The sequence below is a fragment of the Hippocampus bargibanti genome, linkage group LG22, assembly GCF_051943395.1.
Source record: "Hippocampus bargibanti isolate YZ-2025 linkage group LG22, ASM5194339v1, whole genome shotgun sequence".
Classification (NCBI taxonomy): Eukaryota; Metazoa; Chordata; class Actinopteri; order Syngnathiformes; family Syngnathidae; genus Hippocampus; species Hippocampus bargibanti.
The window spans coordinates 2,669,910-2,696,837 of record NC_142755.1 but is presented as its reverse complement, the minus strand read 5'-3'; the positions used below and the strand labels follow the sequence as shown (position 1 = coordinate 2,696,837).

General features: G+C 41.6%; 2 long non-coding RNA genes across 24 annotated transcripts; one reads left to right on the top strand and one right to left on the bottom strand.

Moving 5' to 3' along the window:
- Positions 1–17,724: 17,724 nt before the first annotated feature.
- Positions 17,725–20,897, top strand: LOC148881613 (uncharacterized). 9 transcript variants are annotated; one of them, XR_016113764.1, is made up of 13 exons: positions 17,726–18,180; positions 18,264–18,281; positions 18,358–18,402; positions 18,533–18,544; positions 18,629–18,938; positions 19,007–19,080; positions 19,218–19,598; positions 19,674–19,955; positions 20,041–20,117; positions 20,202–20,333; positions 20,432–20,508; positions 20,592–20,654; positions 20,763–20,897. It is a non-coding gene; the product is annotated as an uncharacterized LOC148881613 (long non-coding RNA). The 9 variants fall into 9 exon arrangements; XR_016113762.1 differs by having other exon boundaries at positions 18,358–18,675; positions 18,759–18,789; positions 18,884–18,938; XR_016113760.1 differs by having other exon boundaries at positions 17,725–18,180; positions 18,358–18,789; positions 18,884–18,938.
- LOC148881612 (uncharacterized) lies at positions 18,947–26,394 on the bottom strand. 15 transcript variants are annotated; one of them, XR_016113754.1, is made up of 12 exons: positions 26,330–26,394; positions 25,887–25,969; positions 25,383–25,460; positions 24,931–25,013; positions 22,623–22,702; positions 22,259–22,338; positions 21,749–21,845; positions 20,745–20,898; positions 20,079–20,134; positions 19,641–19,944; positions 19,193–19,576; positions 18,947–19,089 (listed from the first exon to the last, which is right to left on the bottom strand). It is a non-coding gene; the product is annotated as an uncharacterized LOC148881612 (long non-coding RNA). The 15 variants fall into 15 exon arrangements; XR_016113741.1 differs by lacking the exon at positions 21,749–21,845 and adding an exon at positions 20,210–20,322; XR_016113751.1 differs by lacking the exon at positions 21,749–21,845 and having other exon boundaries at positions 19,193–19,390; positions 19,467–19,576.
- Positions 26,395–26,928: the final 534 nt, after the last annotated feature.

The window sequence follows — 26,928 nt, the reverse complement described above, 5'->3', positions numbered from 1 at the left end:
GGTGATTCGTGGGGCTTCCTGGTTCTATTTGACTGACATGAGATGCCACAAAAGCCGAACAATGCTCTAATGGCCGTTGAAATCTTTGCAGGGCACAATTGCTCGTTGCCATTATGCACCGGAGCCTATTTTGCTATTGTGGATAAGGCACCCAAAATTGCCGCGCTATTATCTCACCGCCTCTTATCATCGCTCGGTGAATCAAGTTGCCCTGAGATGGATCATCAGGATGTTTTTTTTTTTTTTTGAGCCTTTGAGCCGACGGAGTTAGGAAAAAAAGACTTTGCTGTTACTTCTTCCTCCATCTTGGTTGCCTTGATATTTGACCCCCTCCAAATCCTTTTATTTTTCCTTCTTGGGCGCTTTTGTCATTGTCACATGGTCGCTGCCATTTTCTCCAACTGCCTTCCACCCATCGTCATCATCATCATCATCATCATCATCATCATCATCATCATCATCATCATCATCATCATCATCATCATCATCATCATCATCATGTCTGTGCACCCTGAATCATGGTCCCTTCTCTTTTTCTACCTTGAACTCCCTTGATTTTACTTCTGTTTCTTCGCTTCCAATCAGCATCTTCTTTCCATTTTCAGTCCTCAGCCTCACCCACCCCCCTATCCCCTGGGGGCAGCAAGGGCCCGGTGAACCACGGAAACGGCCCGGAACAAATCAGTTTATCGATCTGTCCGCGTATACGTTTTCTAAGCCTTTCCGATCATCAGCAGAAAACAGTGTTTATTAACTCATTCACTGCCAGACGTGCAAAAATGTGTCCACTACAGTGCCAGGGTTTTTGTCATTTTCATTTAAATTCCAGGACCCACAGAATATTGAGTTTTAGGACTACATAAACATTCATTGCAGCGTAAGAAAACTTAGGAACTAACTTGTTTTTTTTTCTGATGAAAGAAGAGTGTCTAAGTTATATGGGTCTGGAGTTATCTGAGCTTGAAATGAGGGTTACTGTCCGTAATACAATGAGAAAGAGGTGCATTGGAGTGTAGTGTTTATCAGCCATCCTCTGTCTATTGGTCTTAAATTGGGCCTGAATCTTGTACAGAACGATTGCATTACGGGCTCCTCAGAAAGGGCTGAATTTGATTGAAATGGAAAGCAGCGCCTTCCCGCGCTGTGGGGAAAGAAAAAAAACATCACAGCTGATTAGATTATGAAGTGGTGGCGGCGGAAGAGGAGGGTGTTGCGTGATCTGATCGCCAAATGTAAGCAAAACACTCCAAAGTGCTTCCAGTCCAATGGGAAGACAAAGGAAAGGGGTTAGTAGGGTCCAAGATTGCGGTCTAAGATGGAGTCTGAAGTTCTATGGCCTTGGTTTGACAGACGGGCCATTCCCCGGTGGCGTGGGCTTTCCCATAATCAATCAACCATTAATGGAGTAAAGTGGCTGTGGAAGGATATGAAATGTTAATTGCTGTGGGGTATTGATAACACTCATTGATCTCTCGGGTAATTGCAGTCAGGGAAAAAAAACAAAGATACATGAGACGAGCCCCGGTTGGATCTGTCAGACGGGCGAAACAATGATGAATGGTTTTGCAAAACAGGTGTGCTTTTCTTGTGAACATCTCTTGGTGGGGTGTCCCTCAGGGAATATTGTCGAGCCATCACGATTTTAAAGCGGTGCTTTTTCTCTCTCGATGTCTAGTACCATCTTGCACGTTCATATTGACGTGCTTTTGATTGCGTTTTCGTCCTAATCGGATTCCGTTGGCTTCCTGGCATATATACGAGTCCTCCTTTGCTTTGTAGGAACTCGCTCTTCTGAAATGTTTTTGGTAGTACAAGTGAGATCAGACTTCACCTAATAAATTTTAAAAAGAATCGGAGGAGGCCGAAGTAGCCGTCAGTTGGTTAGCGTAGCTGGAATTCGATGTGGGAGGAGTTGTTGGGTTCCAGGTTAGGTTTGGTCGGTGGCTGGGGAGTTGCCTTCCAGGCCAACCGAGTAAAGAATTGGAAGCCCCCCCCCCTCCTCCCCCACCGGGCGGTCTTGTCAGAAAGCCTAAATAATACATGGCCTCGGAGCAGTCGACCTCTCTTTTACCACACAACTCCAAGCTGACGATCAATAACACTTAGAAGCTACTTGATAATGAAGGAGATGCTAAAATTCTATCACGAGGCAATTAGTTGAACCCACATCACCTTCCCCCCAGTGTCTACTCTCCCCTTCCATCGCCTTCCATTGGCCACCGCCCGTCAGCGGGCGGATTAGTAACCGAGATGATCTGATTTCTTGGATTCTGGTGAGAAAATGTGTCAAAGTTGCTTGTGTGAGGAAGTTGAAGGCATCTCCAGGGGTTGTACAGGGGGGAGGAGGTAGGGGGTCTTCTCTGACATTTCCTTTCCTCTTTTCCCCGCTCCTCGACTGCCGCCAGGTCTTGTCGTACCGCTTTCCCATCAACGTCGGTCCTTGAAACTCCGTCGAGGTCCGCTAAAACCGTGATCTGGACCCCAATGCAAAAGGCATATATAATCACTGCGGTCTCTGAGGACTAAAGTGCTCTCCCACTCCTCTTCACCGTGAGGTTAAGGGTGAAGTAGCGATAATGCAGTGGAAATGTGCTTGCATGGCACTGGGAGTTCATCAAAGGTCCATTATGGTCTTTTGAGTGACATCATTCAGCGGGGTAGAGGGGAGGGGATGGCAGACACAGATGCTCTGCGGTTCCTCCGCCAAGTGGATTCCTGATGGGAGGTCTTTTGGCGTTTTAGCCTTTGTCAAGATAAAAGCATCTTCGCTTTTCGGAGCACTCGGCATGTCCCAATTAGAGTTAGATCAAACGTCTTGACCGTTCCTTTTGTCTACAAAGTATTGTCCGCACTTCTAAGGCACACCTGAAAGCATTCGATTTTCTCAGAAGTCGACAGTTGCACCTTTGTGATCCAATTTCTATCGACATGGTTCAATATTCTGATCTGGATTCTGGTCTGGAAAGCTGCAGCTTTATCTTTAGTGTAACTCCATCTGGTGTATCTATAACGCAACTGCTGCCACTGTTGTGGATTCTATGCGTACCCCATGCCCTTCATCTTGTCTGGAAGAAGTCTCGAAAGCACATTTGCTTTCCTGTAAAACCGCCCGGATGCTTCACTCGAATTCACCACTGCTATCAGCAAAACCTTCTGTTGTCATCTGATGGCAGCCCAAATTTATTTTGGGGGGGGTGAGCGCAAGGAGAGCATGGCAACATACGGCCAAAATCTCATTATTCATACGCTTCGCTGTATACTGGCGAGAGGCGGTCGTAAAAGGTCAAGAGGCAGCGATGGGCCTTACTTGGGATCTCTTTTCCTGGCTCTGTCGGTTCTGTAGGTCAAGACTCGCTCAGACCTGTTCAAGTAAGCCAGGAATTATAGAATAATGGCATCATTACCTTTCTGGACGACTTCTCCCCCCTCCGGGTAGACTCTGCTGCATCATTAGGAATTGCGCTAAGCTTGTCGTTAGCTGTAATTAGCTCTCGGTGGGTCGGAATTGTCTCACGGTAGAAGATTGTTTTGGTGTGTGTCATGCATCCACCAGGTTGATTTATTTCGATGCATCAACCGGATTGATCGAGGACCAGGGTAGATGGGAAACGGCTCAATGACTATCGACGGTCAATTGATAAGGGTGGGTTTAAAAAGGACGGAAAGGAAGATCGGCGAGTGTATGCTGGCTCCCTTCTTACTCTCTTACTATTCGCCGTCTTTTGTCTCTGAGTGCTGACCGCTGCTGGCGCATTGCAGTAAACGAGGGAAGGTCGAGCGGTAGCGTGTGTGCGCGCGAGAGTGTGTCGCGCGTGGCAAGCGGATGCGTCGACAAGCCTGCGTCGGTTTACCGTCACCATAAATCCCGCCTATAGCGGACGCACGCACCGCCGTCTGGAGATACTGACCTTTTCTTTGGACTTCTTCTGTTTTATCGCTGAATCATACGACGGAGATGAATCACAGCGGAGGGGGAAACGAGGGGGGTGTCAAACGTCATCGTCATTCCTGCGCTCCTCTTGGTTCTTAATGACGTTTGGGGTACAGTTTGGCATCACAAGGCTGCTCGAGATTTGATGATTGCGCCGGCTAGTCAACAAGTTAAAGGATGAGGAGTACATTTTTGTTTTACATCACTCTCATTTTGGGTTGTTTTATTGCACCGATTCTCTTCTCTTTCGACAAATAGCTAGCAGCTAGCCACTAGCCGCGCGTGTTAGCAGTGGTTGTTTTTAACTAATTCACTGCCAGACGTGCAAAAATGTGTCCACTCCAGTTCTCGGGTTTTTGTCATTGTCAGTTAAATTCCAGAACCCGCAGAATGTTACGTTTTAGGACTACATAAACGTTCAATGCAGCGCTAGAAACCGTCATCAGAAAAAAAAGAGTTAATTCCTAAATTATATGGGTCTGGAGTTATATGAGCTTGAAATTAGGGTGGCTGTCCAAAATGCAGTGCAATACATACATATTGGTTTACATAGCGCTTTGCTGAAGCTGGAACAAAGCGCTAATAAAAGAAAAAATATTGTCAGAGGCCATGGCCAGCGCTTTATGGGCACCCAAGCATGAAAAAACAAAACCCGAACAAATTCGTGAATGGCGCTCTACGTCATCTTTTAATTCCCGAATAAATTTGTGAATGGCAGTGAATGAGTTAAGCTAACCCATAAAACATTCTCTAATTTTCCGCCAGAGCTAAATTGGACCATGTGGATTGCTGTTTTCCTTTTGAGCCAGTAGTATAAGTGTAAAATGTGGTTCAAGGGGATTTCTGAGACTTCATTAGGGGGGGGACTTGTAAAGGACTCCAAATTGAGGGTTCGACTCAATACTGGGGGTTCAAAGGTCAACACTCGCGCACGGATGCATGCGCTGCGCGAGCCATCGTACCAGGGTGACATCCGCACCCGCAAACAAAAGGTCTCCGAGTGACGGATAGCGTTGTAAACAGGGGGAGTTGGGTCAAAAATGCACTCCCCTGGACCCCCCACCCCCCTGCTGTGTTTATATGAGATCAGCAGAAATAAAAAGCCCCTTATCCGGCCTATTATAGGCCTGCACTTTCAACGTGCGACCGATGGGATGCTCTTTGCATCCTAATCTCGCCCTCATTAAAGCTTAACACAGCAGTTAGCGCAACCCGGCGATAGCGCCACGTCGCGTCGAGGCCTGTGTGCATCCGATAACGCCCCCCCTTCCCCCCAAACGCTATAGACACCCTGCAATAAAACAATCCCCCCCCCCCCCCAAAAAAACGGCACCTCGGGACGTACGGATTCACGAAGTCAATAGAAGTCCAATCCGAGTGTGCAGTGCGCCTGTTCCTAACCGCAAGCCAGTTCTGAGTTCTCTGAATCTGCCTGTGGGGGGTCCCTGTGCCAGGTTCCGTGTGTTCCCATGTGTGGAGGAAGCCGATCTGGTCCGCTCAGACCAGATCGTGGATGCGTGTTGACCATGTTTTGACTGGCATCGACGATGGCCGCTGTGTGCCTGTTCCTGCACGTGGGCAGTCGCACTCCCACACCTTCAGCCTGTTCAATGACAGATAATGCAACATTGATTTTTTTGATCATGTGATCATTTTACAAGTGATTCGTGCAGGAGAGGGTCAAGTAGGGTTGCGTCTGATTTTGGTTTCCAAAGGAAATTTCGGATCCCGATGGAAAGTTTTTAACTCATTTATTGCCAGCATTGCTATGTTGTCAATGATAAATACTGTAGTTGTCTGGTAGACTAAAGCAGGGTAAAAAGTGCTAATGCGGCGGCCATGTTAGGAAGGGCAAATTTACCAAAAATGGAAATGCTGCCCCCTTGTGGAAAATAAATAACATTGCCAGAGGGCTGACCAGTGCTTTATCTGCACCCAAGCATGAAAACCCAAAACCAAGACAAATTTGGGAATGGCGCTCTATGTCATATTGTCAATTCCCGAATAAATTTGTGAATGGCAGTGAATGAATTAATCAGGAACCCATTAGCGGACTTAAAGTTTCAAGCTAGCATCATCATCATCTTAGCTTCGAGAAACATTCGCGGCGTTTTTGCGTTACCGTTTAAGCGTCGGCGTCAGTGATTAATGTCATCAACGCCGCGGCGGTCACACCTTCCCCCCCGAAATGAGTTTCAGATTGACAGTCCGGTTTATTAGAGTCTGTGTGGACTGATGGCGGCGTAATTAAAACTGTCGCCGCGCTAGCCGTCACGAGGCAAGAACGTTTTCTTGCCCCACCGTTGTTGTGCAACGTGTCAGGTTAAGTTTCATGGAATATTATTTGCGATTTCACGGCGTACCAAGCCCTGCGATGTCCACTGATGTTTACGTGAGACAGATTCTTAGTAACACAGTGCCGATAACCCCCCCCCCCCCCCCCACCACCACCTGACCCCACCAGTCTTCTCCTGCAGGTGATTTGGACAGCCGTGGTCTGGCGTTGACTGGTAATCGGGTTCGGGCATTAGTGCCCTGTTAAGTGTCTCAGTCCTGGTGTCACCTTTGGTCCATCAGTCCCAATTTGGTGCTACACGGTATTCCCAATTCCGAAGTGTCTCCAGTCTCCTATCTAACAAATGCCCCCCCCCAACCACCTCCCTTTTGCCTCACATCCTTCTCCCTGATGGCAGAATCTCTGACATGCCCGATCGATAACAACTAATGTGGAGTAAATGGATTAACTTACCTGCTGGATCACCTGCCGTCAGTCCTGAGACAACCCCCCCCCCCCCCTGAACCATCTCCTAATGGCTCTTCTTGCTATTACAAAACTTCATACTTCATACATACCTGAGCCCATCTTATTTTTTTTACAACCTGTCAAAAAATATTGATGTTAAATTTCAATTCTGTTTGATATGAGTGTCAGACCCAGGATGCGTCTATAGTATAGACGCATCCTCAGGGTATCGGGCCATTAAATGTGGCAAAAAATGCAGGTGAATTCATGAAGGGTTAAGGATGGAGAATGGCCCCAGATAAGGAAGCGTCTCTGTAATTGGGTTTCTGGATGGGGTGGGGGGGTGACCCTCTTGTTGACGGGGGAAACTAAATAAGAGAAAGCCGCAATTCGACTATGAGTGGAATGACTTTAAAATCAAAGCTACAAAATTTTGTGGTTGTTTTTTCTTATAGTTCACTTTATTTGATGTTTACTTTGACAGGAAGCGTCAACCAAAATGGCTGCATTGTTGGCTCAACAGAACCGGCGAAAACAGACCCCCCTTGCCCTCCCCCCCACCCCCCAAAATAAATGTCGATGTAGACAAAGCTAATCTCCCATACCGCATTGCGTTGCATTATGCCAAGCGGAAATTGTTCCTTTTATCCATCAGGAGAATTGGGACTCAAGCACACATCACCATAAAAACGGTGCGCTGCCTCCGAGCTATGAGGGAGGGGGCAATGAAAATGATAGTTAATCAGTGAATTGAATCGGGGCAAATATGATCTGTGGACATTAACTCGGCTATAGTATGCACACATTTTCTTTTCATTAGACTCACACGCCGCTATTTTAATGAATTGCCCTTAGTAATGGCTGCTTTTAGGTGCCCCCCGTCCGGGTGTTTCATCATGGAAAATGGCACCATACCAATTAAACCTCATCATGCTGGAACACCCTCCCCCGTACCGCTTCATAAAGTCGTCAATTATCATCGCGTCGTCCGTTTGACTATCGGACCGTTGTAGGTTTAAAAAGACCCCGGAACGCCCGTTCCCGTACCGCTTCCTAAGGATCGTCCATTGTCCTCGCGTCTTCCTAGCTATCTAGTTGACTACCTTTCTAGCTATGTATTTGCTATCTAGCTGGCTACCTAGCTAGCTATCTATTTGCTATCTATCTGGTTACCTAGCTAGCTATCTATTTGTTATCTATTAGCTATCTAGCTAGCTATATATCTATTAGTTATCGATTCGCTAGCTAGCTAGCTTTCTATCTATTTGAGTTATTCCGGGTTCAGTGAACTGTCTGCCACTGCTCACCCACAGAAAAACTTATCCCGTGACTTTAAAGTGACCTTGAGAGTATCCTGTGACTGTAAAGTGACCTTCAGAGTTTTGAATGGTGCTTATACTTGAAATATATTATTATTATTATTATTATTATTATTATTATTATTATTATAAATGCGCATTGGCATCAATGGTAGCATTTGAAGGCAGCCTTTGTGAAAATGCATGTTTATTTATGTCCGCCAGGAGCAGATTTCTGATGAGCTTGGAGAAAGTCTAATCTCACCCAATTTCATTTTTTTCATGTTTTTTTATTATTATTATTATAATTATTATTTCCAATCTGAACATTGTCTTCAAGGAAGGCGAATATGTGAAGCCCCCCCCCCCCCACTAACTCCCTCGCTCAGAGATTGAATGCGGCCCAAGTAATTCCGTCTGCTTCCCTCCTGGGCATCGTATAGGTGGGAGCCACTTTGCCCGTCCGTCTATGGCGTTTATTCCTTCAGGGCTGGGGGGGTTGCATCTTATAGATATACATTCTGCCCATTTGCATGTTTGACGGTCATCCACATTTTTATTTATTTTTTTTTTTTTTTTTTTGGGGGGGGGGGGGTCATTACCGCCGTCCTCTATTAGAAGATTGGATCAGTAAAAGCTGAAATTTCCACTCTATCACAGTAAAAGTGGATTTTTTCATTTTTTTCCGGGGGGGGGGGGGTCTCAGTCATTGTGGACAATGTCCTCGCCCTGTGTCTATAACCTTCTCATTTTAGATAAACATTTGTACAGTGTTTTATTTTGACAGTTGTTCCGCCAAAAAAATAATTTTTCTTGTGGGGTTTATTTGCATCTCAAAAGTAACCGTAGGCACGCTCGTTTTGATCTGGTCTTTAGGGAAAGTGTGTAAAAACACATTCCCAGTAACGACGTGACCTTTTTTTCCTTTCCTGTCGTCAATTTGTCAGCGTCCGTCACCGCCGTCGCACCGGTAACATTTGCATTGAGGGATAACGGCTACGTTAGCTTTTATAGATGCGACGAGTCAATTAAAAGGCTTCATGACACTTCGGCGGTGAAGGTCCGGTGGAGTTCTGCGCAAGCCTGACCTCCCATCCGCTCCCGCCGCTCCCAGACGACCAACCTTTATCATCGTTTCCATTTTAAATATGCATGAGCCTTCCCAGTGGGGTTGTAATGGCCCCTTAGTTACGCACCAAGTCGAAGCTTCCAGCACCAAGTCGAAGCTTCCAGCCTCCATTTGACAAATGCAAAAAAAGACCATGTGTCGTAAAGCGTTTTTAGGTGAAAAAAAGACCATGTACAGTAAGCCGTTTTTAGCCCAAAAAAAGACCATGTATAGTAAGGCGTTTTTAGCCCAAAAAAAAGACCATGTATAGTAAGGCGTTTTTAGCTGAAAAAAAGACCATTTATAGGAAGCTGTTTTTAGGCCGAAAAAAGACCATGTAAAGTAAGGCGTTTTTAGCCGAAAAAAGACCATGTTTAGTAAGGCGATTTTAGGCGAAAAAAGACCATTTATAGTAAGCTGTTTTTAGGCCGAAAAAAGACCATGTAAAGTAAGGCGTTTTTAGGCGAAAAAAAGACGATGTATAGTAAGGCGTTTTTAGGCGAAAAAAAGACCATGTATAGTAAGGCGTTTTAGCCGAAAGAAAGACCATGTATAGTAAGGCGTTTTTAGGGGGGAAAAAAAGACTATGTATAGTAAGGCGTTTTTAATAAGCCGTTTTTAATAAGCTGTTTTTAATAAGGCGTTTTTAGCCGAAAAAAAAAGACCGTGTATAGTAAGGCGTTTTTAGCCCCAAAAAAGACCATGTCTAGTAAGGCATTTTAGGTGAAAAAAAAAGGCCATGTATAGTAAGGCGTTTTTAGGTGAAAAAAAAAGACCATGTAAAGTTAGACGTTTTTAGCCGAAAAAAAAAGACCATGTATAGTAAGGCGTTTTTAGCCCAAAAAAAGACCATGTATAGTAAGGCGTTTTTAGGTGAAAAAAAAGACCATGTAAAGTTAGGCATTTTTAGCCGAAAAAAAAAGACCATGTATAGTAAGGCGTTTTTAGCCCAAAAAAAGACCATGTATAGTAAGGCGTTTTTAGGCGAAAAAAAGACAATGTATAGTAAGGCGTTTTTAGCCGAAAGAAAGACCATGTATAGTAAGGCGTTTTTAGGGGGGGGGAAAGACCATGTATAGTAAGGATTTTAGGTGAAAAAAAAGGCCATGTATAGTAAGGCGTTTTGAGGTGAAAAAAAGACCATGTATAGTAAGGTGTTTTTAGGCGAAAAAAGACCATGTACAGTAAGGCGTTTTGAGGTGAAAAAAGACCATGGTAAGGCGTTTTTAGGCAAAAAAAAAGACAATGTATAGTAAGGCGTTTTTAGCCGAAAGAAAGACCTGTATAGTAAGGCGTTTTTAGGGGGGGGGGGATAATACCATGTATAGTATGGCGTTTTGAAGTGAAAAAAAGACCATGTATAGTAAGGCGTTTTTAGCCCCAAAAAAGACCATGTCTAGTAAGGCATTTTAGGTGAAAAAAAAGGCCATGTATAGTAAAGCGTTTTTAGGTTAAAAAAAAGACCATGTAAAGTTAGGCGTTTTTAGCCGAAAAAAAAGCCCATGTATAGTAAGGCGTTTTTAGCCCAAAAAAAGACCATGTCTCGTAAGGCATTTTAGGTGAAAAAAAAGGCCATGTATAGTAAGGCGTTTTGCGGTGAAAAAAAGACCATGTATAGTAAGGTGTTTTTAGGCGAAAAAAAGACAATGTATAGTAAGGCGTTTTTAGCCGAAAGAAAGACCATGTATGGTAAGGCGTTTTTAGGGGGGGGGGGAAGACCATGTATAGTAAGGCGTTTTTAGGCAAAAAAAGATCACGTATGGTAAGGCGTTTTAGCCGAAAAAAAGACCATGTATAGTAAGGCGTTTTTAGCCCCAAAAAAAGACCATGTATAGTAAGGCGTTTTTAGCCCAAAAAAAGACCATACATAGTAAGGCGTTTTGAGGTGAAAAAAAGACCATGTATAGTAAGCCGTTTTTAGCCCCAAAAAAAGAGCATGTATAGTAAGGCGTTTTTAAGCAAAAAAAGATCACGTATGGGAAGGCGTTTTTAGCCGGAAACAAAGACCATGTATAGTAAGGCGTTTTTAGGCGAAAAAAAGACCATGTGTAGTAAGGCGTTTTTAGGTGAAAAAAAGACCATGTATGGTAAGGCGTTTTTAGGCTAAAAAAAGACCATGTGTAGTAAGGTGTTTTTAGGTGAAAAAAAGACCATGTATGGTAAGGCGTTTTTAGGCTAAAAAAAGACCATGTATAGTCAGGGGTTTTGGGGTGAAAAAAAGACCATGTCTAGTAAGGCATTTTAGGTGAAAAAAAAGGCCATGTATAGTAAGGCGTTTTGAGGTGAAAAAAAGACCATGTATAGTAAGGTGTTTTTAGGCGAAAAAAGACCATGTACAGTAAGGCGTTTTGAGGTGAAAAAAGACCATGGTAAGGCGTTTTTAGGCAAAAAAAAGACAATGTATAGTAAGGCGTTTTTAGCCGAAAGAAAGACCTGTATAGTAAGGCGTTTTTAGGGGGGGGGGGATAATACCATGTATAGTATGGCGTTTTGAAGTGAAAAAAAGACCATGTATAGTAAGGCGTTTTTAGCCCCAAAAAAGACCATGTCTAGTAAGGCATTTTAGGTGAAAAAAAAGGCCATGTATAGTAAAGCGTTTTTAGGTGAAAAAAAAGACCATGTAAAGTTAGGCGTTTTTAGCCGAAAAAAAAGCCCATGTATAGTAAGGCGTTTTTAGCCCAAAAAAAGACCATGTCTCGTAAGGCATTTTAGGTGAAAAAAAAGGCCATGTATAGTAAGGCGTTTTGAGGTGAAAAAAAGACCATGTATAGTAAGGTGTTTTTAGGCGAAAAAAAGACAATGTATAGTAAGGCGTTTTTAGCCGAAAGAAAGACCATGTATGGTAAGGCGTTTTTAGGGGGGGGGGGGAAGACCATGTATAGTAAGGCGTTTTTAGGCGAAAAAAGATCACGTATGGTAAGGCGTTTTAGCCGAAAAAAAGACCATGTATAGTAAGGCGTTTTTAGCCCCAAAAAAAGACCATGTATAGTAAGGCGTTTTTAGCCCAAAAAAAGACCATACATAGTAAGGCGTTTTGAGGTGAAAAAAAGACCATGTATAGTAAGCCGTTTTTAGCCCCAAAAAAAGAGCATGTATAGTAAGGCGTTTTTAAGCAAAAAAAGATCACGTATGGGAAGGCGTTTTTAGCCGGAAACAAAGACCATGTATAGTAAGGCGTTTTTAGGCGAAAAAAAGACCATGTGTAGTAAGGCGTTTTTAGGTGAAAAAAAGACCATGTATGGTAAGGCGTTTTTAGGCTAAAAAAAGACCATGTGTAGTAAGGTGTTTTTAGGTGAAAAAAAGACCATGTATGGTAAGGCGTTTTTAGGCTAAAAAAAGACCATGTATAGTCAGGGGTTTTGAGGTGAAAAAAAGACCATGTATGGTAAGGCGTTTTTAGGCTAAAAAAGACCATGTATAGTAAGGCGTTTTTCGGCGAGAAAATACCATGTATGGTAAGGCGTTTTTAGCCAAAAAAAAAAAAAAAACATGTATAGTAAGGCGTTTTTAGCCGAAAGAAAGACCATGTATATAGTAGGGCTTTTTTTAAGCAAAAAAAGACCATGTATGGTAAGGCGTTTTTAGCAAAAAAAATACCATGTATAGTAAGGCGTTTTTAGGCAAAAAAAAGACCATGTATAGTAAGCTGTTTTTAGCCCCAAAAAAAGAGCATGTATAGTAAGGCGTTTTAAGCAAAAAAAGATCACGTATGGTAAGGCGTTTTTAGCCGGAAACAAAGACCATGTATAGTAAGGCGTTTTTAGCCCCAAAAAAGACCATGTATAGTAAGGCGTTTTTAGCCAAAAGAAAAACCATGTATAGTAAGGCTTTTTTTTAAGCAAAAAAAGACCATGTTTTAGGCGAAAAAAAGACCATGTATAGTAAGGCGTTTTTTTAAGCAAAAAAAGACCATGTTTTAGGCGAAAAAAAGACCATGTATAGTAAGGCGTTTTTTGCTGAAAAAAAGACCATGTATAGTTAGGCGTTTTGAGGTGAAAAAAAGACCATGTATGGTAAGGCGTTTTTGGTGAACGCCTAACTATACATGGTCTTTTTTTTCTCCAAAAACGCCTTACCATACATGGTCTTTTTTTGGGCTAAAAACACCTTACTATGCGTGGTCTTTTTTTCGCCTAAAAACGCTTTACTATACATGGTCTTTTTTTGGGCTAAAACATGGTCTTTTTTTGCTTAAAAAAAGCCTTACTATACATGGGTTTTCTTTTGGCTAAAAACGCCTTACTATACATGGTCTTTTTTGGGGCTAAAAACGCCTTACTATACATGGTCTTTTTTGGGGCTAAAAACGCCTTACTATACATGGTCTTTTTTTGCTTAAAAAAGCCTTACTATACATGGTCTTTTTTTCGCCTAAAAACGCCTTACTATACATGGTCTTTTTTTTTCGACTAAAAACGCCTTACCATACGTGATCTTTTTTTGCCTAAAAACGCCTTACTATACATGGTCTTTTTTTCAGCTAAAAACGCCTTAGTATACATGGTCTTTTTTTGGGCTAAAAACGCCTTACTATACATGGTCTTTTTTTCGGCTAAAACGCCTTACCATAGGTGATCTTTTTTTGCCTAAAAACGCCTGAGTATACATGGTCTTGTTTTGGGCCTAAAAACGCCTTACTATACATGGTCTTTCTTTCGGCTAAAAACGCCTTACTATACATGGTCTTTTTTTCGGCTAAAACGCCTTACTATACATCGTCTTTTTTTGGGCTTAAAACGCCTTACTATACATGGTCTTTTTTTCGGCTAAAACATCTTACTATACATGGTCTTTTTTTTTCGGCTAAAACACCTTACTATACATGGTCCTTTTTTGGGCTAAAAACGCCTTACTATACATGGTCTTTCTTTCGGCTAAAAACGGCTTACTATACATAGTCTTTTTTTCGCCTAAAAACGGCTTACTATACATGGTCTTTTTTGGGCTAAAAACCTCTTACTATACATGGTCCTTTTTTGGGCTAAAAACGCCTTACTATACATGGTCCTTTTTTGGGCTAACAACGCCTTACTATACATGGTCTTTCTTTCGGCTAAAAACGGCTTACTATACATGGTCTTTTTTTGCTTAAAAAAAGCCTTACTATACATGGTCTTTTTTATGCTTCCTTTTTAGGTCCTTCCCTGCTGTGGATGACATCAACGTCACATTTGTTTATTTTATTTATTTATTCATTTATTTATATATTTCCCAAGAAAAGCTTTGGTGATGTATTTAATTATCTGCAAAATAAAAACAACGTTTTGCAAAAGTTCCTGATTTATTTCCAATCCAATGTATTCATTTATGATATGATTCTACCGCCCTCTTGTGGCAGAAGCCACACACAGTAGCATGTCTGATTTTTGATGACAACTCCCCGTGAAAGTCTTGAAATGCAGTTCTCAATCTGTACTTTTACATGTGTTTCTTCTAATAAAGCATTAAACAAAAAACGATGTTTTTGGTGTTATTATTTTGAAGAAAACCATCCAATATTATAAATACAATAATATAAAACATAAGTGGGCTGAAATCCGGATATAAAGCTCGAGAATAGGAGAGAAACGCTAAATCCTTTGCTTTACTGTCCTCTTGTGGACAATTTTTGTAACTACACGCGAGTGCGGAATGGGGTTGAAAATCATATTTATAAATGTGGATTGTATATAGAAATTGATGGTGGGGGGGTTAAACTGATTCATTCTACGTAACGATGAGGAGATTGAGGTTAGGAAATGACAAGCATTATAGATTTGTTGTGCAGGTGTGATTGCTATGACTATGCCATCAATCTAGTGTGAAAATTCATCCGTAATGGTCGAGTGGGCTAAAAGTTTGCTTCAGGGTTTGGACGACTCGGGTTCGAATCCCACATTTACCTGCGCGTGTCAATGAATGCAGGTGAGGAGAAAAGGGGAATCGAACACGGGTCACTGGAACCGTACCTATAGTCTTACACCACTCGACTATCTGGGCTTCTATAATATACAATTCGGAACTTATATTTATTGTAAGTACGACAATGCAGCCTATGAATACTAGTAGTGTTTGGTGCGAAAACTTAATTGTTATAGCCAAGTGCCCTAAACATTTGCTCAAGCTCCGGAAGACACGGGTTCGATTCCCACTCTCGCCTGCATGTGTATATTAATGCAGGTGAGGGGGAAAAGGGGACTCGAACACGAGTCAGCCGGACGGCTAGTATAGTCTTACACCACTCGACTATCGCAGATTCGGAAATGTTCTGTTTGGAACTTATATTTGTCCTTTGTTTGACAATAACGCCTATAAATGATAAGATAATTTCATGCAAAAACCTAATTGTTATAGTCGAGTGGGATAAAAGTTGATCTGCGGTTCGGCGAACTGGAGTTCGAAACCTGCTCTCGCCTGCATGTGTATATTAATGCAGGTGAGGGGGAAAAGGGGACTCGAACACGAGTCAGCTGGAGGGCAGGTTTTGTCTTAAACCACTCGACTATCCAAGGTACAAAAATATCCTGTTTGGAACTTATATTTGTCCTTTGTTTGACAACAATACTTATAAGTCATAACATAATTTCATGCAAAAATTCAAATGTTATAGTCGAGTGGGATAAATGTTGGCCTGCGGTTCGGACTATCCTGGTTCGATCCCTGCATTTAACTGCACTTGTCAATGAATGCAGGTGAGGAGAAAAGGGGAATCGAACACGGGGCATCCGGACCGTACGTATCGTCTTACACCACTCAACTATCTGGGCTTCTATAATATACAATTCGGAACTTATATTTACTGTGAGTATGACCGTGATGCCTACGAATACCGATAATGTATAGCACAGAATCTGAACTGTTATAGTCCAGTGGCCTAAATGTTTGCTCACGGTCCGGATGACTCGGGTTCGAATCCCTGTTCTCACTTGCACGTGAGGAGAAAAGGGGACTCGAACAAGAGTCAACCGAACAGCAGGTATTGTCTTAAACCACTTGACTACCTGAGATTTAAAAATGTTCTGTTTGGAACTCATATTTGTCCTTTGTGTGTCATTGATGCTTATAAATAATGATATAATTTCATGCAAAAAATGAATTGTTATAGTCCAGTGGGATAAAAGTTGTCCTGCGGTTCGGAGAACCCGAGATCGAAACCCACTCTCGCCCGCATGTGTATATTAATGCAAGTGAGGGGGGAAAGGGGACTCGAACACGAGTCAGCCGCACAGCTAGTATAGTCTTACACCACTCGACTATCCGGGCTTCTATAATATACAATTCAGAACTTATATTTGTCCTTTGTTTGACAATAATGCCTATAAATGATAATACAATTTCATGGAAAAACTTAATTGTTATAGCCAAGTGGCCTAAACATTTGCTCAAGCTCCGGGAGACTCGGGTTCGATTCCCACTCTCCCCTGCATGTGTATATTAATGCAGGTGAGGGGGAAAAGGGGACTCGAACACGAGTCAGCCGGACAGCTAGTATAGCCTTACACCACTCGACTATCAGAGATTTGGAAATACTGTGTACGGAACATATATTTGTCCTTTGTTTGACAATAATGCTTATAAATGATAATATAATTTCATGCAAAAACTTAATTGTTATAGTCCAGTGGGATAAAAGTTGACCTGCGGTTCGGAGAACTCGAGTTCCATTCCCACTCTCGCCCGCATGTTTATATTAATGCAAGTGAGGGGGAAAAGGGGACTCGAACACGAGTGAGCCGGATAGCTCGTATTGTCTTACACCACTCGACTATCCGAGACATGAAAATACCCTCTTTGGAACTTATATTTGTCCTTTGTTTGACAATAATGCTTATAAATGATAATTTAATGTCATGCAAAAACTTAATTGTTATAGCCAAGTGGCCTAAACATTTGCTCAAGCTCCGGGAGACCAGGGTTCGATTCCCACTCTCCCCTGCATGTATATATTAATGCAGGTGAGGGGGAAAAGGGGACTCGAACACGAGTCAGCCGGACAGCTAGTATAGTCTTACACCACTCGACTATCTGGGCTTCTACAACATGCAATTCGGAACTTATATTTGTCCTGAGTTTGACAATAACACCTATAAATAATAATTCAATTTCATGCAAAAACTTAATTGTTATAGCCAAGTGGCCTAAACATTTGCTCAAGCTCCGGGAGACCAGGGTTCGATTCCCACTATTCCCTGCATGTATATATTAATGCAAGTCAGGGGGAAAAGGGGACTCGAACACGAGTCAGCCGGACAGCTAGTATAGCCTTACACCACTCGACTACCAGAGATTTGGAAACACTGTGTACGGAACTTATATTTGTCCTTTGTTTGACAATAATGCTTATAAGTGATAATATAATTTCGTGCCAAAATTCAATTGTTATAGTCGAGTGGGATAAAAGTTGGCCTGCGGTTCAGCGAATTCGAGTTCGAAACCCGCTCTCACCTGCATGTGTGAATAAGTGCAGATGAGCAGAAAAGGGGACTCGAACACGAGTCAAACAATCAGCAAGCGTAGTCTTTAACCACAAGACTAGCGAGCATTTGAAAAATCACCATTCGGATGTTATATTCATCCCATACAAGAATTGTAGTGAAAATTCTGACGCTGCAGATGTCAGTGAAGTAGCCCTTTTCGTACCGGAACTACGTAGCGCAATTGGCCTAGTGGTAATAGGCAGACGTGCGCTGTATTGGAACCGTGTTCGATTCTCACCAGAACCTTTCACGTTTTCCTAATGTTTTTCTGTCAGAATTAGTGGACGCAATTATTTTTTTACTTTTTTAAACTTTAAAAAAGGACACGTGATTAATGACGTAACGAGCTAAAACGTATTTAAACTGCGACAAATTGAACAGTCGTTCTCTTTCCTCTCCAGGCTGACGACCGACTGCACCTCCACAGCGCTGCAAGACGACCACAAGGTTTGACCAAGTTGCACGGTTTAACTTTCTTTTTTTTGCCTTTGCATTGCTAAATTGTGCACTTTTAACTTTTATTTCACCTTTTTAAGCTTTAAAACTCTTCCACGGTAAGTCGCCTGCAATATTAAACGCTTCGATATTCGATTGAACTAACGCTCGTTTTGCAATTTTCTTTTCCTTTCCAGCGTGCAGAGAAGGTAAGTTGACCATCCGAACGTTTCAAGTTTCTTTTTTTCGTCTTTTTCGACCTCATTTTAACATTTTTTTTTCGCGTTTTCAGCTTTTTAACGCTTCCACGGTAAGTCGCCCGCAATATTAAACGTCACAAAGTTCGATTAAACTAACTCGTTTTACTTTTTTTTTTGTCTTTCTAGCACGCCGAGAAGCTAACTTGCACGCGTTTGAAAAACGCAACGTTGGTAGTTAACGTTTAATCTTTGCATCGCTCATTTTTTTTACATGAATTCGCGTTTTCAGGCCAATAAAGTCTATAAAGGTAAGTTTCCCGCCATTTTAAACGACGCTATGTTCGATTTTTTTCCCTCTCAGTGTGCCGAGAAGGTAAGTCGCCAGCGTTTTTTTTATTTGCACAATTTAAGACAATCCGCTCTTACATTGTTGTAACTGTGTTCTTTCTGTCTACAGGTTTTGCATCGTAAAGTGACTGGCCAGATTGACTAAAAAAAATGGCGGTCAGACTATTTTATAGTTTTTTTTTGGGGGGGGGTTAATGTGCTTACCAAAATTGACGTTGCTAACTATTCTGTCTTTTCAGCCTACCCGTGACGCTGCAGCCCACTGCCGAGGTGTCCAACTCGCCCCTGCTCTCCTCACTGAAGAGACAAAAGCACTCCTATGCATATTTTGCATTTCTTAAAACACATTTTAATTTCGTTTCAGCACATGAAGTTGGCCTCAAAGTTGCTGTCATCCTCCTGGACAAAACTGAAGAAAGGTAAAGATGTTGAAAATGACTTGCATTCACGCTCGCTGACCTTTTTGTGTGTGTGTGTGTGTGTGCAGGTGAAGCGGCATTTTGACTTCATCCAGAGGAAAAAGATGACGGTGAAAAGGCCCCTTGCAGCGTCTGCTGGGGGGTGAGCACACTGCAAAAAAATAAAAATAGGAGACTGACATTTTTTTAACATATTTCTCCTTTGCAGGTTCTCACAAAGGGCCCACATCAAATCCACATTTAACATTCAGTACCTCTACTTTTTTTCTTTGTGCTCAGGTAGTGGCAGAAAAATCGCCCGAATGGGGAGCCACTCAGGGAAGACAGCAGAAAGGCTCCAGTGAAGTCTTTTTCACCAGTGACGCCTCTGTTAGAGAAAATAGACCTTTTTTTTGTGCAGAGAAGCTTCCAGTCGGTGCCATCGTGGAGTCGCCACCAAGACGCTGCGCCTGCTGAGCAAATGAAATGTTGCCTCACATTAAAATCAAACTGAATAAAAAATCTTGACTGGTGTATTGCATTGCAAACCTGCTGTTTGTGTTCCATTTTGTCCACTTTGAAGCCCTCAATTTTTTTTATTTTTCCTTCCAACAGGATCGCCAGAGTTGGTGCTGTAATCTGAGTCTCGAGTTGTTGTTCTGAAAAAAAAATGAGAGGATGGTAAGGACATGGTATAAAAAAACTCAAATCACAATGGCTAACCTTTTTTTAACCTTTTTTTGTGCATGTGTGCAGGTGAAGCTGCACCTTGACTTGATCCAGAGCTGCCTGAGTAACAAGACGACAGCAAATGGTGCCGTTGCAGCGTCTGCTGGGTTTGAGTACACTGCAAAACAAAATGGCTGACATCAACTTTTTTTGGGGGGGTAACATTTCCTTTTTTGCAGGTTCCCACCAAAAGCATTTTGAGTCTCAGGACCGTCAAAAGTACATTGACCATTCTGTCATTTCAGCTCCTGTCCACAAGGCGGTGCTAAAGTATCCATTGACCCTGGAGAACCCAAATCTGCAAAGAAGGTGGACAGGCTCAACTAACCACTAATGATCGTTTTTTTTAAATGAGATAAGATGCAAAAAAAATGTTTTTTTTTTGACTTTGCAGAAAGGCTTCCAGTCAAAATGCCTGATCGTTTCCCTCACCAAAAGCCCAGACGAGCGATGTGGCGTCACCCTGCGCTGGTTAGTTTCAAATGACACTGCAAAACAAAATGGCTGACATCAACGTTTTTTGGGTAACATTTCTTTTCTTTCTTTTTTTTGCAGGTTCCCACCAAAAGCATTTTGAGTGTCTCAGGACCGTCAAAGGTACATTGACCATTCTGTCATTTCAGCTCCTGTCCACAAGGCGGTGCTAAAGTATCCATTGACCCTGGAGAACCCAAATCTGCAAAGAAGGTGAACAGGCTCAACTAACCACTAATGATCGTTTTTTTTTTTTAAATGAGATAAGATGCAAAAAATGTTTTTTTTTTTCTTCCTTTTTGACTTTGCAGAAAGGCTTCCAGTCAAAATGCCTGATCGTTTCCCTGACCAAAAGCCCAGACGAGCGATGTGGCGTCACCCTGCGCAGGTTGGTATCAGCACATTTCAAATGATGAATTGTTACTGCATGAGAAGTGGACTTGAGACTCGCCAATCTTATTTTTGTCTTAGGTCAGTGTGTTGCTGCCACACGTTGACTTCAGCAGGCAACGAAAAGCAATTACAACTTTTTAGGTCAGTATATTTTTTAAACACCTTTTGTACTTTTTTAGCTTTTTTTTTTAATCTTTGTCTGCACAAGAACTTGACTTGCGTTTAACTCACCCATGTCTTTCTCCTTAGGTCAACAACCGGAGCTGTCTGACATTCTTCGCACCAGCCGACCACTTTGCCACCAAGCAACGACCAGACTGCCATCCGCCGACCACTTGGGCACCAAGCAACGAACAGACGTCCATCCGACTTGTAACTTATTCCTCTGCAAATGTAATAAAGTTTGATTGCAACGAACACTTGAACTCTCACCTTCATTCTTAACATCACAACATTCTAACTTTAAAAAAACAAACTTAACAAAAAAAAAATTCTAAAATATTTTTCTAAACTTTTTTCTAAAATTTTATTTCTAAATTTTTTTTCAAAAAAATTTTTTTCAAATTTTTTTTTCTAAAATTTTTTTTTTCAAAATTTTTTTCAAAATTTTTTTTTTCAAAAATTTTTTTTTTTCAAAAATTTTTTTTTCAAAATTTTTTTTTTTCAAAAATTTTTTTTTCAAAATTTTTTTTTCAAAATTTTTTTTTCAAAAATTTTTTTTCTAAAAAAAAATTCCCAGGGTGAAAATGCTGGGGAAGTGGGCGTGGCCTATCTGGAATCGCTGCCAGTGATTGGCTGATGCTGATGAAAGTGGGTGGAGCATGATGACAAAGGCCTCCTATTGGCGGAGGGGTGGGCGTGGCTATGCAAATGAGGTGCCATCTGATTGGCCAGCATGAATTAGGGCGGGGCTATGCAAATTTTGACCAATCAGAGCGCCCGGTTAAGGGAAAGTGGGCGTGGTTATGCAAATGAGGCGAATTTGATTGGTTATGCAAATGAGGGTCTTGATCCTGATTGGTGGATTTGGAATTGGGCGGGGTTTAGGGCGGGATTTGGGCGGGGATTCAGCAGTTTTCCATTTTTTTTCTAAGTCCCACTTGTTTCTTCAACTTTTTTCTAAGTCCCACTTGAAAGCTAAGGGAAAAGGTGCACTTTGGCCACTCCAGGCATTGATTTCACTCTTCCGATGGCTTTACATGCAGCATTTGTCAATTTTTTTGTCTAATTCCCACCTGAATCTTGCACTTAGAGTGATTTCAGCACGACTCCAGTCCTCAAGTCTTCAGTCTTTGAAAGGTCTGAGGCTGCAGTGACCATGACGCTTGAAAGCTTTTGAGTGAGTTGAGCATGGATTTCATCATAAAAGGCAAAGACGAATTCAATAATTTAAGTTGAACCATTTATTGGATAAAAAAAGCAAACATGAAAGCATTTTAACAGTCAGTGTTTATGCGGGGCAGTTCAAGTTGCATACACACAAACACCGACAGCCCAAAGACTCTTGCATGTGCTTGACCAGCTCATGTGAAATGTCACTTAGACACACCAAAGGTGGACATGAGAACGTCCGACTTCTCTCACTGAGACCAAAACTAAGTGGCGTGTACTTCACACTGTCGTGCAGTACACGGAGCACGAGTTAAAGTCAAGTGAGATCCATCGGGCGCACTCACATCCACATTTTGGTGAAAAGTGACATCACACATGAACTTTTCAAGCACAACACACAGTTTAACACTCACATGTGTCCAAATGCAGGTCACCGTCCCTTCCGCATGTCCTCAGAGTCCATCGGCTGCACTTGCCCAGATGCCTCTTCAATCTGTTCAAGCAGAAAAAAGAAAACAAAAGTGGTAAGTCACACACTTTAGTCTAAAAAATAAATTAAATGCATATTTTTTTAATCAAAATCATTATTGGTAAAGACTCTAACTTTGACTTTGAAACCGTCCATTTCTAAATGTGCTCATAAGAGCTTCTGGGCACATTTGGAGATGGACGGTTGCAAGGTCAAAGTTGGCCTCTTTACAACTAATGACTCAAATAAAAAAGAAGTAATAATAACTTATGTCACAAGACAAGTACAACACACTGTTTAACACTCACATGTGTCCAAATGCAGGTCAGCGTCCCTTCCGCATGTCCTCACAGTCTGTCGGCTGCACTTGTCCAGATGCCTCTTCAATCTGTTCAAACAGAAAAAAAAAACAAAAGTGGTAAATCACGCTTTTTAGTGACTCCACACAGTGATTTCATTGTTTCTGTAGGCTTCACATGCAGTATTTGTCAATTTTTTCTAAGTCCAACTCGTTTCTTGAGATTTTTCCCTAAGTCCCACTTGAAAGTTAAGGTGAGAAGTGCACTTCTGTCTCTCAGACAGTGCGTTCACTATTCCGATGGCTTTCACATGCAGCATTTGTCAAAAAAAATTCAAATCTCATGTTAGAGATGCACTTCACTCAGTTGAGGCATTGATTTCACTGATCCTGTGGACTTCACATACAGCATTTTTCGAAATGTTTCTAAGTCCGACTTGAATGTTAAGGGGAGAGGTGCACTTCTATCACTCCAGACAGTGGTTTCATGTGACTTGGGCAACGCAGCATTTGTCAAAATTTTTCTAAGTCCCACTCGTTTCTTCAAAATTGTTCCAAGTCCCACCTGAATCTTACACTTAGAGTGATTTTGGCACTTCAGTCACTCCAGACAGTGGTTTCAAGTGCCTTGGCCAATGCAGCATTTGTCCAAAAAATTCTAAGTCCCACTAGATTGTTCTGATTTTTTCTAAGTCCCACTTGAAAGTTAAGGTGAGAAGTCCACTTCTGTCCCTCAGACAGTCGTTTCACTGTTCCGATGGCTTTCACATGCAGCATTTGTCAATACTCTTCAAAGTCCCACTCGAATCTTCAGGATAGAGGTGCACTTCTGTCATTCCTGGCAGTGGTTACACTGTTCTGATAGCTTTCACATGCAGAATTATTCTAAGTCCCACTCGAATCTCAGGGTAGGGGTGCTCTTCAGTCACTCCAGGCAGCGGGTCCACTGTTCCCGTGGGCTTCACGTGACTTGAGCAATGCAGCATTTGTCAAAAAATGTCTAAAGTCCCACTAGTTTCTTCAAAAAAATTCTAAGTCCACATCCGTTTCTTCAATTTTTGTCTAAGTCCCACTTGATGTCACTGTTCAGATGGCTTTCACATGCAGCATGTGTCAAAATTTTTCTAAGTCCCACTCGTTTCTTGAGATTTTTTCTAAGTCCCACCTGAATCTTGTACTTAGAGTGATTTCGGGCACTTCAGTCACTCCAAATAGTGGTTTCAAGTGACTTGGTCAATGCAGCATTTACCAAAATTTTTCAAAGTCCCACTAGTTTCTTCAAAAAAATTCTAAGTCCACATCCGTTTCTTCAATTTTTGTCTAAGTCCCACTTGATGTCACTGTTCAGATGGCTTTCACATGCAGCATGTGTCAAAATTTTTCTAAGTCCCACTCATTTCTTGAGATTTTTTCTAAGTCCCACCTGAATCTTGTACTTAGAGTGATTTTGGGCACTTCAGTCACTTCAGACAGTGGTTTCAAGTGACTTGGCCAATGCAGCATTTACCAAAATTTTTCTAAGTCCCACTCGTTTCTTCAAAAATTTTCTAAGTCCCACTCATTTCTTGAGATTTTTTCTAAGTCCCACCTGAATCTTGTACTTAGAGTGATTTCGGGCACTTCAGTCACTTCAGACAGTGGTTTCAAGTGACTTGGCCAATGCAGCATTTACCAAAATATTTCTAAGTCCCACTCGTTTCTTCAAAAATTTTCTAAGTCCCACTCGTTTCTTCAAAAATTTTCTAAGTCCCACTCATTTCTTGAGATTTTTTCTAAGTCCCACCTGAATCTTGTACTTAGAGTGATTTCGGGCACTTCAGTCACTTCAGACAGTGGTTTCAAGTGACTTGGCCAATGCAGCATTTACCAAAATATTTCTAAGTCCCACTCGTTTCTTCAAAAATTTTCTAAGTCCCACTCATTTCTTGAGATTTTTTCTAAGTCCCACCTGAATGTTGCACTTAGAGTAATTTCGTCACGACTCCAGTCCTCAAGTCTTCCGCCTTTTAAAAGTCTGAGGCTGCAGTGACCATGACGCTTGAAACACTGAGTGAGTTGAGCATGGATTTCGTCATAAAAGCCAAAGACTAATTCAATAATTCAAATGGAACTATTTATTGGATAGAAAAGCTAACATGACAACGTGGGAGCATCCGACTTCTCTCACTGAGACACTAACTAAGTGGCGTGTACTTTACTATGTGTGCTTCACACTGTCGTGCAGTACACGGAGCACAATTTGAAGTCGAGTGAGAGCCATCGGACGCACTCATCTGTACCTCCTCTTCAAGCACATTTCAGCACCATTCACTACTCACATGTGTGCGAATGCAGGTCAGCGTCTCTTCTGAATGTCCCCTGACCCTTGCAGCGGTACCTTTGGCTCAGTCGCCTCTTCAATCTGTTCAAGCAAAAAAAAAAGGGAGGGTCAGTCACACTCGGTGTATATATATATAAAAAAAACGTTTATTTTCCAATCTGGGTCATTATTTGTAAAGAGTCCAACTTTTACTTTCAGACTGTCCATTTCCAAATGTGCTCACATGAGCATGTGGGACATAGAAAAATTGTTGATAGGTTTTGGTTTGAAAATAAAAGTTGGCCTCTTTACAGATAATGACTCAGATTAAAAAAAATAATAATAAGACTTCTCACTGAAACAAAAATTAAGTGCCCTATATTGCACTCTTAAATTGACAGACAGGCAGGCTCCCCCTTGTGGTCCAAAATGACCTGTTCAAGCACAACACACTGTTTAACTAACACTCACGTGTCCAAATGCAGGTCAGCGTCCCTTCCGCATGTCCTCAGTCTTTCGGCTGCATTTTGTCCCACATGCCGCTTCAATCTGTTCAAACAGAAAAAACAACAAAAGTGGTAAGTCACACTCTTTAGTGAATAAAAAAAGTTGTATTTTTAATCTGAGTCATTATTTGTAAAGAGGCCAAATTTCCAAATGTGTCCACATGAGCATGTCCGACTTCTTTCATTGAAAGAAAAACTAAGTGCCCTGTTCTTTATACATGACACACACGTTTTTAAATGACAGTGGGCCAAGTTATATGTATATGAGCGCATATGTGCTCATAGACACATTATTAAACTAACTTGGTTCATCTCCATGTTAAAAACATATTCCAGAAATGCACGATGATGCTCGGGTTGTCACTGTTGTTTGTACACATGCAGAAGTTCAAGTCGAGGAGACTCAGCGCCACATTGTGGTGCATTGTGACATCTGCTCTTCAAGCACACTGCACCGCTCACTACTCACATGTGTCCCAATGCAAGTCGGTGTCTCTTCTGAATGTTCTCCGGGGCTGGAAGCGGTGCCTTTAGCCCAGTAGCCTCTTCAATCTGGTCAAGCAGAAAAAACAAAAGTCGCAAGTCGCATTCATTTTGTCTCTAAAAGTTTTAATTTTGGAGTCGTTTGAAACACACACTCGTAATCCATCTGTCTGAGCTTTCGATCCGCACCTAAAGTACATTAAACTGCTAAAATATGAAAAATAGTCGAGCTGAGGACGACTCGTAGGCGTGTCGGTTAATCGGCCACCTTTGTGGGTGTTGCTTTTAAGAGTACTGCCCGTTTCTTCGTAAGTCATAAAACACAAATTTGAGGCGCCACATATCGTAGTTATGCTCCTAAAGTCGCTACATAAACAAATTCCCGGATTAAATGGCAAATAGTTAGTTTAAAATGTTTAAATGACTTACTCAGGACTTGGCTTGTTGACACCGGAAATACTTGCTCGTTAAAGCGGATGTATTGACGTTTTTTTGCCGTCGCTGCTTCTTCTTCTACTACTCTTTCTTCGTCATTTTCGTGGTGCATTGGTTCTCAACTGCCCATATCGCCCTCTACTGCCCAGGAAGCCACAAAGCCATTTGGAAACCGGAATTTTCACATGCTCGCCATAGATTTTAATAATATGAATACTACTACTACTACTACTACTACCACTAATAATAATAATAATAATAATAATAATAATAATAATAATAATAATAATAATAATAATAATAATCGCTTGCTTAAAAAAAAATGACAGTCGGGCTGGCTCAACACAATAAATTTCACGGGTAAAAAAATGCATATGTTGACAGTCAGTCCATACCCAACATCAACAAAAACAAATTAAATAGTAGCAATTCTAACGCCAAACCAAACATTTGGTCGTTTCCGGTTTTAGTCCGCCTTGGAATTTCCGGGTCACACGTCAGAAAATTTGAAAATAAATAAATAAATAAAATTCTGGACCTCGATAATGTGGGTAGAAAAACACAGAAAAAAATAAAATTACTCATATATAAAA